The 14,426-nt window shown below is 34.9% G+C and overlaps 1 pseudogene across 1 annotated transcript; it reads left to right on the forward strand.

Moving 5' to 3' along the window:
• Positions 1 to 6,597: 6,597 nt before the first annotated feature.
• Positions 6,598 to 11,433, forward strand: LOC147482358 (pleiotropic drug resistance protein 1-like; annotated as a pseudogene). The gene is made up of 12 exons (XR_015205494.1): positions 6,598 to 6,672; positions 6,897 to 6,950; positions 7,062 to 7,155; positions 7,249 to 7,563; positions 7,688 to 7,899; positions 8,223 to 8,346; positions 9,460 to 9,546; positions 9,643 to 9,967; positions 10,051 to 10,345; positions 10,580 to 10,663; positions 10,754 to 11,037; positions 11,115 to 11,433. The product of XR_015205494.1 is annotated as a pleiotropic drug resistance protein 1-like (transcript).
• Positions 11,434 to 14,426: the final 2,993 nt, after the last annotated feature.

Consider the following 14,426-nt stretch of genomic DNA (forward strand, 5'->3'; position numbering starts at 1 on the left):
AATGTGGCCCTTTTATTTGGTTCAAACTAGTTATTGGTCCTTTAAATGTTGATTCAATTTCAATTTTCTATTCTTGAACTCTATTACGATCTTGTGTTGAGTGTGTTATGTGGTTAAATTATTTTACGATAATACCCCTATAAATAAGTTTCTATGACTCTTTTCGGTATCTTGTGGGAATATCACCAAGCCGCAAAGACTTTGACTATTGCAGAGTTACTACTATGTGTAATGAAGTTGGTAAGGAAGTCACCTATTATTCCTTCTCAAACCATGCTTGGCTAATATTTCTTTGGTGATCGGTATAACTTTTTGTGTCAAGATTGAGTATTAGCTAGTCATTTTGGTAGAATATAGAGAATGCTTTATTTCAAGCAATGTATTTGTTAAAACTAGTATGGAAGTTAAGTAAAACATGTGAAGATTTCATGGCCTATGGGGAGATTTCAAATAGTGTATGAACCCCTGCTCAATGGGAACCCATGTGGATCAAGACTTTCTCCATCCTTTCCCCTTCTTTTTTCCTCACCTCTCTCTCTATATATGGCGCTTCTCGCTAGTTAGGCAGTTAGGGGGACTTGATCCACTGCATCATGACTCCTGGTTTGAATAACATTGTATGAACTATGAACAAACAAATGTTACGCATGATTCTTTTCCGTACATTTTACTTGTGACGCATATGGTGGTACTTATTTTGTTCTTGAGAAACATAAATTGCTGTTTGAAAGGTAGTTTGTACTGAAGGACGAATCACTCATTTTCAGGAGAGGAAAAACATAGAATAGATGCATTGGTCATAGGTATAGAGGTTGGTAAGCGCAGGATTTAGGTGTCACAACTCACAATCTGTACATTTTGTCAATTATTGGTCTATGGAGGAGGCATTTTTGTGTGATCTGTGTCATTTACTATGTGTTGATTATTATTATTTTGCCCCTTTTTTGTTTTCTTTTTATTCTGTGATGCTGTCTCTTACTTCAAGCCTTACAAGTAATATTTCTAACGTACTAGAGATTTGGTGTAATACACACACACAAAATTAGGTATTTAGGAGATTTCTTGTGATTTGGGCTTTTCAGAACAATTGAGGATTCTATGGACTTATGGAGGGCTTTCTGGAAAGTTGTTAAGAAAAAAGTTAATTCTTGTCAAATGGTTAATTTTTCTATAAGCTTGAACTTGTAGAGGGTAGAATATTATGTATATCAAGAGAGCAAGGAAGTGCAGATGTAGGTATAGGTCGGAGATACCTAGAAGTGGGGTGGAATGGTCGATCTCACACTTTCACTTCCATCCTCCTTGGTTGGCCTCTTCCAGAAATAAGATTTTTGGTTATGCTAGGCGACTTGACTCTTTCCTATCCTCATGCAAAAGGTACACTTTATGATAGGCCCCGAAATCTTCGATATATCACAAAGATTGCCCAAGTTCATTAAGAAAATCAACTAATTCCATTTTAGAAATCATCGCTAGCTGGTCACAACTCCACCTTCTAGACACCAAGAAAGTGTACAACTTTGAAATTTTGGTAAAATGCCATAAAAAATTTGAGGGGTTTTGCTGAAAATAGATTGAATTAAGTTCTCTAAGTGATTAGAGTGCATTGGTATTGATTTGGGTGATGAAGTTTGTTGAAATTTTCGTGTTCTTTGCTTCTTCTTCATTTTTCATCATCTAGAATTGATATTTTGAGTAGAAATCATGTTGTAGACACTACCCTATCATTATTCTATGATAACCATACAAAATTATTTAGTTTTTAAGTGTTTAGACATGATTTTCATCGGTTTTTGTTAGGTATTTGTAGAAACACGAATTTAAAGCTAAGTAGTTGTAATTTTCATTGTGTTAGTTGATTTTATTGAATTGAGGATATGAACAGTAATAGTGGAGTCAATTTCGATTGTTGTTGATGAATTTTAAATCATCTTTATAATCGTAGAGTGTAATTTAGGGTTTGGTATTTCGGTTAGACACTAGAGAATTCTCGTTGGTTTAGAGTATGACTAAATGATTAATATAAGTTACCAATATTTATTTTCAGTGGTTTGGAATGGAAGAGATCTAGTGGTTGCGAGTTAATCGAGGTTTGGTTTTTTGGTTGCGAGTAGAATGTAGGTGGATATTACTTCTCTTAGTCATTTATGAAAAATATATATTGTATGATATTTTGATGTGATGTGTGTGATAAGCTTAGTTGTGTTGTAGAATGATTGGCTATATGGTATTGGTTTTAGAGATGGAAGTTTAGTTGATTGTGTAGCTTGCTATATTATTGAGCTATGATTATAGGATTGAAGCCTGGTAAGTATTGATTAATGGTGTAGGTAATTTAAATTAGCCGCGGGCTTGTCTTTTAAATGGGTCGTGGGCTTTGTCATTTAAATTAGCCGCGGTTATGGGGTTTCTAAGAGATGAATGCTTCCTTATTGAAATCCGGGAAATCCCACATACTTTTCTGGGCATCCATTTATCTCTATAAATTATTTAGAACGTGTTTTGATTTATGGAATGTACTCAGGTTATGGTAGATATTGCTATGATGGTTAGATTGGTGGTTTAAATGTTTAGGTGTACACTAGTTTATTATATTTATGCGTGAAATGTTTTTATGATAATTAATAGCAGTTGTATCTTCCTGCTGGACTTTTGTTCACCCCCTTATATCTCTTTTCAGATATAACTATCGAAGATTGCAAGATCATTTGTTTAGTGGAGTATATAGAGCAGCACCGCGAGGAGTAAAAGCTTTGGAGTGAAGTTGTTTATAGTTAACATTTTATTTTCATGTATGTATATGTTTGTAGTGTAGTCACTACTTTATCTTTTGGAAGGTGTTGTGTATATTTTTTGATGGTGTTGTATATATTTGGTTGGCGTTGTATATAAATATGTTTTGGTTTTCAAACTATGTAAGGTTATATATAACTTGGAAGGGTTGATATATGAATATTAGGTTATTTTGATTTTCAGGTTATGACAGGTTTTGAGTATTTGAAATGTTGAAAATACAAATGAAATTTTGCCGGATTTTTTGTAGGAAAAAAAAAATGATGGTTGCTGAGTTGATTTTAAATAATTAAAATTGAACATAGTCTTATTAACGCATCGTAATATTTATTTGAAGTAATGTCTATGTCATTACCCAAGAAAGTTTTTTTTATTACCTTGATAAAGTTTTTGTTTTTTGTTTTTTTTAATCTATGTAGGGACTCGGCAAATACCAACCATGAAGAACCATTTTTTACACTTGCTGCATATTTGATTATTAACTTCATCTGATGCTAGTGTATCTCGTTTGTTCCTACTGGACTTTGATTCACCTCCACTCTCATCTTTTTTAAGCTTGATTATTAGTGTAAATATGCACCATATGTTTAGGTGCAACTGGAAAGTGAGAGCTTTGTAATGAAACAATTTGTTGAGTCTTACGTGTATTTTGTTGTACGTATTAAAGTTATAGCCAAAAAATTGCATACCAGACTACCAATACAATGACCACATTAGTAATTGCTGAGACTCTTAAAGGGATTTGTGACATGATAAAATAAAAACTTCTCATTGTGTAGAATTGGGTTTAATTAATTATGCCAAAGTGGTACTCAGGACTTTTGATTTCCTAACTTCAAAACATTTGAGTAATAGGGTTATATGGTTTGGCTAATTTTAACTGAACATAGTATTTCAATCTTTTAACTTAACATGGTTACGTGCGTGGTTTGATGTGGTTTGACTAAAATTTTATCTGAACATTTTGAATTTATTTTAATGTGTTTAAATTTTAGTCCAAGCCTCCAAGGTGTGGTGGTCAATTTTTTTTTCATAAGAAAATTTATAATTAAATAATAATAATTAAAAAAGTACATAATTATTAATTATTAACGAAATGCCATGTTCCACTCACGCCCTCACTGCAATGCAGTATACTAGTTTAAGTGAATTTCAGGAATTAATTGTTAACGCTTAAACCCCCGTTTGTGAAGTGTTACAAATTAAAAACTTGAAATATAAAACATAACTTTATTTTCTCTCCTCTGTCTCTCTCTCTCTCACAACCTCTACACTTTCCAGCCTCCTCCCCTTCTCTCTCTCACAACTGCTACACTCTTCTGTCGCTCTCCCTCCTCTCTATTCAATTCAAGAAGCTTAAGGCTCAATACCTTCTCATACGCATTTCAAAATCCCTAAAATTGAAATTCTTTTTCCTTAAAATCATCATCTCGATCCAGATCCAGTTTATATCATCATCTCATACACCGTTTCTTTCTATCCCCCCCATTATGTGTAGCCAACAATCTAGCAAACACAAAATACCTTTCCAAGAGTTTGTGGGCGGCTAGATGAAATTCAGCAATTTTTTATTGACTATCAGTTCACGGAGGTAAGTTTCTTTTGCATTCGTATAATCCTATATGTTTGTCTTCATACAATTTAGTTCCCGACTTTAGTGACTTTTGTTTTCTCTGTTGGTTTCCAGCTTTCCCCAATTAATACTACAAGAGAGGGATTACAAGGAACTTATAGTCACCTCAAATCCGTCACATTGTGTGTCAACTTCGAAGACTCCAAACAAATTCTTGCTGTTATTTGCCTATGTAGAAGCGCACCATATTTTGAAGGAATTAGATATTTTGTGAGTATTTTGTAGTATGTTCTTTTGTGTAATAACTTAAAGTTTGACTAGCATGGGGTGCAAAGTTTAGTTATTTGTTCACATACTTTCACTTGCGTTTTCAGGCGCTCATAATAGAAAGAATGCTTTTTGTACAAAGAAGACTTTTGGAAAGAGCTCCACAGAAAAGCGAAAAATATCTTTACTCACCAAATTTGTGAGAGCTAGATTTGAGGGAGCTAGATTTTGCAGTTTATTTTACGACTTGTGTTTGTACTTTCAGTTTAGCTACTTATAATACCATTTATTACATTTTGGATTTGGAGGTTGTCATTTGTCAGGAGTTTTAGTGAGGCACATAGATTGTTTTTGAGTCATGTATCTTACTTTCTGCTAGTATTGTTTTTATATTTCTTGGAGCTACTTCTTTGAGGGATTATTTTAGACATTTAAAGGAGATTAGTGGTGGTGGTCAGGATGTTGAGAGAGATGACGGTGCTCGTGCTGCTAGAAGACCACCTGTTGTGGCAAATAGAATGGATGACGTTGAGAATGTTGGTGGTGGTCAAGGTATTGTTGGGGCTGGTGAAATGATTAGAAGAAATGCAGAGAATGTCATTTTGCCGGGTTGGAAATGCAAGCAGCACGTCTTGAGGCACAAGTTGAACAAATGTTTGATGGTTTGGATGATGTTGATGGTGCTGAAGATGTGCCCTTTGATGAACTTGTTGGTATGCAAGCGCCTGTATTTCATTTGGTGGAAAATGCATTCACTGTGAGTCTCTCTTTCCTTCTTTTTTTTTGGTTTGGTTTAGTGAAATATCTTATTGTCTTTTTTGTTTTTTGTTTTTTGTTAATTTTGTTTAGGCCTTCTCTCATTAACTTGTGCCCCTATCCAGTTTTTTGTTGTATATATATATATATATTCTTAAAATGCAGTTCTAGAATAAGTCTAATCATGCAAGTTTTGGAATGATCCCATTGGAAGACGCTAAATTTTGTTATGCTGTCGAGTGTTGGTGCATGTGTTTGAGCAGTGAAATATTTTTGTTTTTGTATGTTCTTGGATAAGCTTTAAGCCTTCCTTCTTCCTTGAAATGAGATGGTATCGCCTAGCTTCAAACAAGACCCACATAAGAACTTTCTCACATGCCTTGCTAGTTGTTGGCTACACTTAATGGAGTTTCCAAATGAAACACTCACCACTTCGTCCCCATCTCCCTCACTTTCCTTTTACCCTAGCCACCCTTATCTCTCTCTGACCACACACACTCTCACTGGGAGAAACCATGGCGGAATTGTAGCACCTTTCACCATAATTTTCCATGACAGTTGTAGACTTTTACCAGGTAGCACACAACACATATATTGAATATAATTCTGCAGTGCACATTTTTTAACTCTCGCTTTCACTCATTATATTCTATTTATTTTGTTTATTAACTATTGTTTCGTGCTGAACTAATAAGTAGTTGAAACTAGAAAGGAGTTGACTCCTCGCAACTGGCTAAAGTATGATAATCAATTTTCCAAACCATACTACTGGAGTTTTATTGATGCGCTTACTAAAAGGAATTGTGCTTGATTATGTGTTCAGGTATCTCCAAGATTTGTTTATTTGGGTATTGGATCTGCAGCCGCAACATTCTATACCTACTCTATCTATGTAAAGAGTTTGCCCTTAAATGCTTCAGTCTTAGAAGTTGAGGAAGAGTTAAAAACTTTTGGGAAAATCAGACCAAATGGTATACAAGTCAGAAGTACTAATATATACTCTCCTCATTCCTTAATTAACATTTGTCAAACATATCATAGGTTGCAATTTTATTTTTTTTTAATATGGTTTTTGGTTCTCTGTTGGTTGTTACTCAGCAAGGAGGGGGATCCTGTTTCGGATTTGTTGAGTTTGAGTCATTGGAGTCTGTGAAAAGTGCACTAAAGGTAACTTTCTACGTTTAATTTTATTGCCACAATTTGCAAATATGTTGGCAGAATTGTCCAGAAGGGAGGTAGCGGAAAACATCAAACCAGACCCAGATATTGATGTGTACATGAAGGTAACTTCCTTATTTTCCTTTTAGGGGATTGAAGCTCTGCATAGCTACGACTAAATCATTAATGGAGACCCAATTAGTAGTTACAAGATAGAAGATGTAGTCTTATCTTTCCTTTCAATGAAGAATATGAATATAAGACTCTGTTCGGTCCTTGCATCAAATTTCATTGTAACTTTGTTAGTTTGAATCTTCTAAGTGAAAGTACTCTGTTTCTGCATGGGCAGGCATCAACACTAGAAGGTCAAAAGGAAAATGTTGTTCTTGAATACATTCTCAAGGTATATCTTTGAAGCAATTTCCTTATCCAATGATTATAGATATTTAGAGTTGGTTGTTTAAAACCCGGTAAAGAGTTCTAATAAACTGAAAATCTCAATTTAAATATTCAGATTTTGGGACTAGATATATGTGTTGATACCATGGTGGGGGACTAAATGACAAGGGGTATCTCAGGTGGACAAAGGAAGCGTGTTACAACTGGTAAAAAAAAAAAACAAACTATTTGAATTGACCTATAAGCTTGAGAAAATCCCGGATTTAGTTCAATGTTCTATGTTATGGTTGTCACTTGTGTTTAAATGCTTGTTGGACCAAAAAAGGCATTGTTCATGGATGAGATATCTATGGGCCGGGACAGCTCAACTACTTTCCAGTTGTGAACTCACTTAGACAAATACCCACATTCTTGGTGGGATTTGCATTAATTGCTTCTCTTGGCCCGGCTGAGAAACATATGATCACCTCTTTGATGATATATTGCTACTCTCTGATGGACATATCATGTATCAAGGTCCTCGTGAGAATGTTCTGGAGTTCTTTGAATCAACGGGTTTCAAATGTCCCGAGAGGAAGGGGGTTGCAGATTTCTTCCAGGAAGTAAGACTCAAAAAAATCATATATTTTCTCCTTTTTTTTCAATGGTCTTAAATATCTGTTTCAATGTTTTTCAGTTGGGATTGATGTTACTGGTAAACTTATCGGAAGTTCTTCTTGTACTAGGTTACATCAATAAAACCACTAGCAGCAGTACTGGTCCCATAAAGATGAAGCGTATTACTACATTTCTGTCCAGGAATTTGCAGATGCATTTCAATCGTTCCATGTTGGCCGCAAGGTAGGGGAAGAGCTTAGCACCCCATTTGACAAGAAAAAGAGCCATCCTGCTCTTTTATCCTTCTTGGGCCTATTCATTTCCTACATGGCTCCTCAAGATACCCATTTCATTGAGTAAAGTTCTCTTCTGGGTGGGCATGACTTACTATGTTATTGGTTATGATCCTAACGTCGAAAGGTGAGATTGATGATGCTTCTTTTCTGTTTTTCTATGATTCTTAAAAGAAACTGTTGTATTCCAGCCATTTTGTATTTGTATGTCTTCAATTTCAACTTTATTGATTTCGATAACTTTGATTTAGAAACCTATCCATCTTGTTCAAGTTATGAAATTTTTATATGGTCTCATTTTCGAGTTCTGAGACATAAGTTTCAGCAGAGGTTAGAGTTCTCTTCTTTTTTAGCTTTCAATGACGTGCTGGATTGCCTTGTTGCAGGTTGTTGAGACATTACTTTCTACTACTGTTAATTGATCAAATGGCTGCGGGCCTATTCCGGGTAGTTGCAGGAGTGTCTAGAGAGATGGTTATAGCTAATACACTTGGATCTTTTGTGCTACTTGTAGTATTGTTGCTTGGTGGATATATTATGTCAAGAGGTAAAATTTAAAGTCAACTTTCAAGTGATTAAAAATAACTGTGTGGCAACACTTCGACGATAAGACACCATAGTGTTGTCCGGCCATATAACCACTCTGTTTAAAAGGTCGACGAAGTTCTTGTACATAGTAAATGCCTATATGTTATATTTGCCTCTGCTACATGAACATGTTATCTGTGTTACTACTTACTAGCTGTGGCCAATGCAATTCATTATTACCTAGCCCTTACTCCTTAGAGTTCTCAACATGCACCAAAGCACTCAAGGGGTGCCGTAATATTTGTGTTGTAAGTTTCGGTGTGATCTTAATAGACAATGTCTACCAAAGAATATGTCCGACATAAATATTCTTTCGTCTAACAAAGGGATATAAAGAAATGGTGGATTTGGGGACTCTTGGAGCTCACCTTTGGCGATGGTTAGAATGCAATTGCCGTGAATGAGTTTCTCGGGCATAGTTGGAGTCATGTAAGAATCTCGGGACTAAAATGAATTAAATGTAAGCTACTTTCTAGTCAGAACTAAGTCGGTTTTCTTGATTTTGATATATTCTTCCCGGTCAAAATAAAACTTTGGGAGTCTTGGTTCGAGTCTCGTGGAGTCTTTACAAGTTCAAACTGGTAATTTGGATTGGTGCTAGAGCATTGGTTGGATATGTTGTACTCTTTAACATCATCTTCACTCTGTCCCTTGCATATCTTAACAAATGAGTAGTCTTCTAGTATTGTGAAAGTACTCCTAAAACCTTACTTTCTTGACAATGAACAATATTGATTTCTTACCTTGATTAATTGTCAATAGTTGGGACATCACAAGCGGTTAGGAGGAGGAATTTGAAAGAGAAGCATCGCGAATAAAAATGGTGAAATTGAAGGTGTTGAACTATCATCCAAAGGAAAGAGATCTTTGAAGCAATCAAACAATTACGGTAAGTTGAATCTGTTTCGGTATTTACATTTGCTATTTCCACCACGTAATTTTCATCTAACCTCTTGGATTGCCATCGGGTAATGAAATTACACCAAGCGTTGTTCATTTAGGGTCCGCTATAACCCACACAAGTGGTGAAGGTAGTCGAGCAAGAAAGGAATGGTTCTCCCATTTACACCTCATCCCATCACATTTGAAGATATTAAATATTCTGTAGACATGCCGCGGTAAGTGAAGTACCAATTATGGTTTAGTAACCGAACCTTCATTCAATTATTCTCCGTGTTTGTAAAGTAAAAATTTAATAAAAGTAAGCCTACACAGGAGATGAAAGTCCAAGGTATAGAAGAAGATCGACTTATGCTTGAAGGGCATAAGTGGTGCATTCGGGCCGAGTCCTTACAGCACTAATGGGTGTCGATGGAGCGAGGTAAGACCATATTGATGAACGTGTTGGCTGGAAGGAAAACTGGTAGATATATAGATGGAACAATCACCATATCGGCTATCTAAAGAACCAGAAACCTTTGCTTGTATTTCGGGCCACTCGTGAGCGGACAAATATCCACTCTCCGATTATAACAGGTTCACGAGTCCTTAGTATATTCGGCATGGCCTCGCTACCTCACGAAGTTGATTCAGCACTAGAAAGGTTTGTTGCTTTCGGTTCATTGTGTATTTCTTATGCTCTTCGTATACATGGTATTATCTAACTTCGGAAATCTAATGTCGCAGATGTTTATTGAGGAAGTCATGGAACTTGTTGAACTGAAATCACTTTCGGGGGAGCACTAGTAGGGTTGCACGGAGTGAATGGGCTCTCAACGAGAATAAGCGCAAAGCGCTCACTATTGTAGTTGGGCTAGTTGCCAATCCCTCCATAATTTTCATGGATGAACCAACCTCTGGACTTGATGCGGAGCGGCTGCTATTGTGATGAGGACCGTGAGGAACACGGTGGACCACAGGGAAGAACGTGGTGTGCACCATTCACCACCCTAGCATTGACATTTTTGAGGCGTTTGATGAGGTATGAGATTGTCAATGACAGCAGTGATGTCGATTACATTTTGACGTATAGGGTGGGGTTCCAAGGACTCAAAATATTGACATACATATACTAGTTATTATTGACAAATTTGACACACCAAGACAATTGTCCTGGAGTTCCTGGATCCCGACTCGCACACATGGTTGAGTCACAGACATATATATCTGTACAACTAAAGGTGGGTAAGTATTAAGTCTTTCTGCATGCTTGCAGCTCTTCCTAATGAAACGAGGAGGAGAAGAAATATATGTTGGACCATTGGGGCGCAATTCTTGCCATCTAATTAAGTACTTTGAGGTGAGGAGACATGGAACTTGCCTGTTGAGTACTTGGTTTTATCACTCGTGACTTCATGATCAGATCAACAACTTGATTTTATTTTTCAAGAGTGTTAATGGAGTCCCAAAGATACGAGATGGATACAATCCGGCAACATGGATGTTGGAGGTGACAACTGCTGCACAGGAGGAGGAGACTATCCTGCACAGGAGGAGACTATTGGAGCAAAGATATTGGTGTTAGCTGGAAAGGCATAGCATGAGGAAATTGGTGATGGAGCTAATCTAAGGATATCATTTTCTGGGGAACTTTTATAAAATGCTAAGGAGCTTATCAGGTCGGGATTGCACCCGAGTGAAATTATTAGTGGATACACTAAAGCTATTGCTAAGGTTTGTATTTATATTTGGAAAGAACTCATCTTGATAAAGTGTATGAATTGAGACTTTTTTGTATATTTATTTTTCAGGCAATTGAACTTTTAGATGAGTTGGTAGAGGAAGGTTCAGAGATTATGGATGTAAGGAACAAGGATGAAGTTGTTCTCCGCATGAAAGCTGTTGTTGCTAGTAAACAATATGGCCAAGAAGATATTTTGTGCCCTCTAATTGCTGATGTAAGTATGGTCATTATTTGTTGACCATCGGTACTGGTATCATAATTGTTATTATTATAACTAATTACTATTTTTAAGGTTTTGTTCCAATTCAGAAGTTTACTTTGCAGACTTGTAAAGTTGTAATTTTGGCCTTGATTAAGCTTGCACATAAAGCAATGTGGCTACAAAATGTGAGAAATTAATTTTTTTTTTTTATTAGCAACCCATCAGCAACGGTTTATAACCGTTACAAATGACTTTTAAATTATTTTTTTTTTAATTAACAAACAACTTTACAACGGTTAAGAACCGTTAGTAATATTTTTAACATATTACCAACGCTTATTGACTGTTGGAAATTTCTGTTTGCAACGCTTATTAACCGTTGCAAATATTCTCAACGCTTTACCCACACCATATTTGCAATGTTTAAAAAGCGTTGCGAAAATTATTAGCAACGGTTTTTTGCCGTTGCAAATAGCTAGTTATGGTGTAGTGGCATATGGTTCACGTTGTCAATGCAAATTAGAAGTACAATAGTAACCTGCCAACTTTGATATATATTTATCATGTCCATTGCTAAAACACCATGCTAATATTTTGAATTGCATTGTAACGTAAACAAACTCATGATCTATGTACTCAGTTTCAAGTGGTCAAGATTTTACGTACCTAGAACTTTGTAAATTTATCATTGCTATTTAATGGATTTATTATCTACATTGAGGAAAAGATGCAACCATGGAAATCGTAAGAATTACCCTTTTTAACCATTAAATAAAAAAATAAATATAATTCCATTAATTCTTAGTTATATTATTAGCATTCAATTACATATATATAAATCTTTGATGACCCCACAAAGTGAATCAAGTATAATTTTTTTTTTATACATGTCATGTTTGCAAGGACACTACAAAAGGATCAATAGGATAATTAACAATAAATCAGAAACTCGATGCAAATATATTGAAAGAATAACTAACAAGAAATCGAAAACTAGATGAAACTGCGTTAAACTAACTTCAAAGAATAATTAACGGGAATTGGGAAACTTGATGCAAATGCATTGAACTAACCTAAAAAAATAATTAACGGGAAATCAGAAAATAGATGGTATTGAACCTCAAAAAATAATTAACATGAAATCATAAACTGGAAGCAACTGCATTGAACTAACCTCAAAGAATAATTAACATGAAATTGAAAACTTGATGCAAATGCATTGACCTAACCTCAAAAAATAATTAATAGATAATCGGAAACTGGATGCAAATGCATTGACCTAACCTCAAAAATAGTTAACGGGAAATCGAAAAATTAATGCAACTGCATTGACCTAACCTCAAAGAAGAATAAGTAACGAGAAATCAAAAAATGGATGAAACTGCATTGAATTAACCCAAAAAAAGAATAATTACAGGAAATCGTAAACTAGTGCAACTGTATTGGACTAACTTCAAAGAATAATTAACGGGAAATCGAAAGAATAGCTAACGAAAAATCAAAAACTGGATGCAACTACTTTGAAGTAACCAAAAAAAAAAAATTAACGGAAAATTGGAAACTAGATGCAACTGCGTTGAATTAACCCCAAAAAACAATAATTAACGAGAAATCAAAATTTTGATGCAACGAACTGTATTAAACTAACCTCAAAGAATAATTAATGAGAAATCGGAAACTATATGCAAATGCATTAAATTAACCTCAAAGAATAATTAACGAAAAGTCGAAAACTGGATACAAATGTATTGAACTAATCTAAAAAAATAATTAATGGAAAATCGAAAATTGGATGCAATCAAATGCATTGAACTAACCTCATTGAATAATTAGAGGGGAATCAGGAGCATTGAACTAACCTCCAAGAATAATTAATGGAAAATAAAAAACTGGATGTAAATGCATTGAACTAACATCCAAGAATAATTAACGAAAAATAAAAAACTGGATGTAAATGCATTGAACTAACCTCAAAGAATAATTAACCGGAAATCTGAAACTAGATGCAAAAGCATTTAACTAATCTCAGAGATTAATTAACGAGAAATCAGAAACTGGATGCAAATGCATTGAACTAATATCAAATAATAATTAACGGAAAATCGTAAACTGGATGCAAATACAATAAACTGAACTCAAAAAATCAGAAACGGAAAATCAGAAACTAAATGCAAATTAGTAACTACATTGAACTAACATCTAAGAAGAATTAACGGAAAATCGAAAACTGGCATAGATGCCAATGCATTAAACTAATCTCAAAGAATAATTTACGGGAAACTTGATGCAAATTCGTTGAACTAACCTCAAAGAATAATTATTGGGAAATCAGAAACAAGATGCAAATGCATTAAACTCACCTCAAAGAAGAATAATTAACTGGAAATCGGAAACTGGATGCAACTGCATTAAACTAACCTTAGAGAATAATTAACGGGAAATCAGAAACGGAATGAAAATGCATTGAAAAACCTCAAAGAGTGATTAACGAGAAATTGGAAACTAGATGGAAATGCATTGAGCTAACCATAAAACATAGTTGTATTATTTGTAGTGGGAATGTCTCGACATTTGAAATGGTGTTTATCATATCTCTCTTTCGCATGATTGAGAATGTTTTGCTATTCAAATAGTTTCAATATGATCCTCTCCTCATTTGATATTTTCACAAAACTTCAGTCAAACTACTATTATTAAACAACAACAAAAAGTCGAAAGGTTTTAACAAAGGTGGGTTCTTTATATATTTCTATGGAGAGTGGGGTTTTTAGGTTGCAAGAAATGTGGATGAGTGATCAATATAATATTCATATCTCATAACTGTATAATTGCAAGTATTTTTCATAATAGTTTAATAGTTAGGAGAAATAATTAGAAGTCTCAAACTAAAAAAAAAAAAAAAAAAGGAAAAAATAAACCCAATAGCTTCTACAAGTAAAACCCTTACATTCCCTTCTATAAATTCGATATTTCTTGCAATATTTCAGAAGAATAAGGAGAGTAACCATGGTTAATCCCACCAAGTCTTGCAAGGCTAGAGGGTCTGATCTACGTGTTCACTTCAAGAACACTAGATAGACAACACATTCAATAAAAAAGATTTAACTAGGGAAGACAAAAAGGTATTTGGAGGATGTGCTCGCACACAAACTAGAAAGAGGTTGGGCGTTTTTGTAG

The sequence above is a fragment of the Coptis chinensis genome, chromosome 8 (assembly GCF_015680905.1).
Source record: "Coptis chinensis isolate HL-2020 chromosome 8, ASM1568090v1, whole genome shotgun sequence".
NCBI classification, from domain to species: domain Eukaryota; kingdom Viridiplantae; phylum Streptophyta; class Magnoliopsida; order Ranunculales; family Ranunculaceae; genus Coptis; species Coptis chinensis.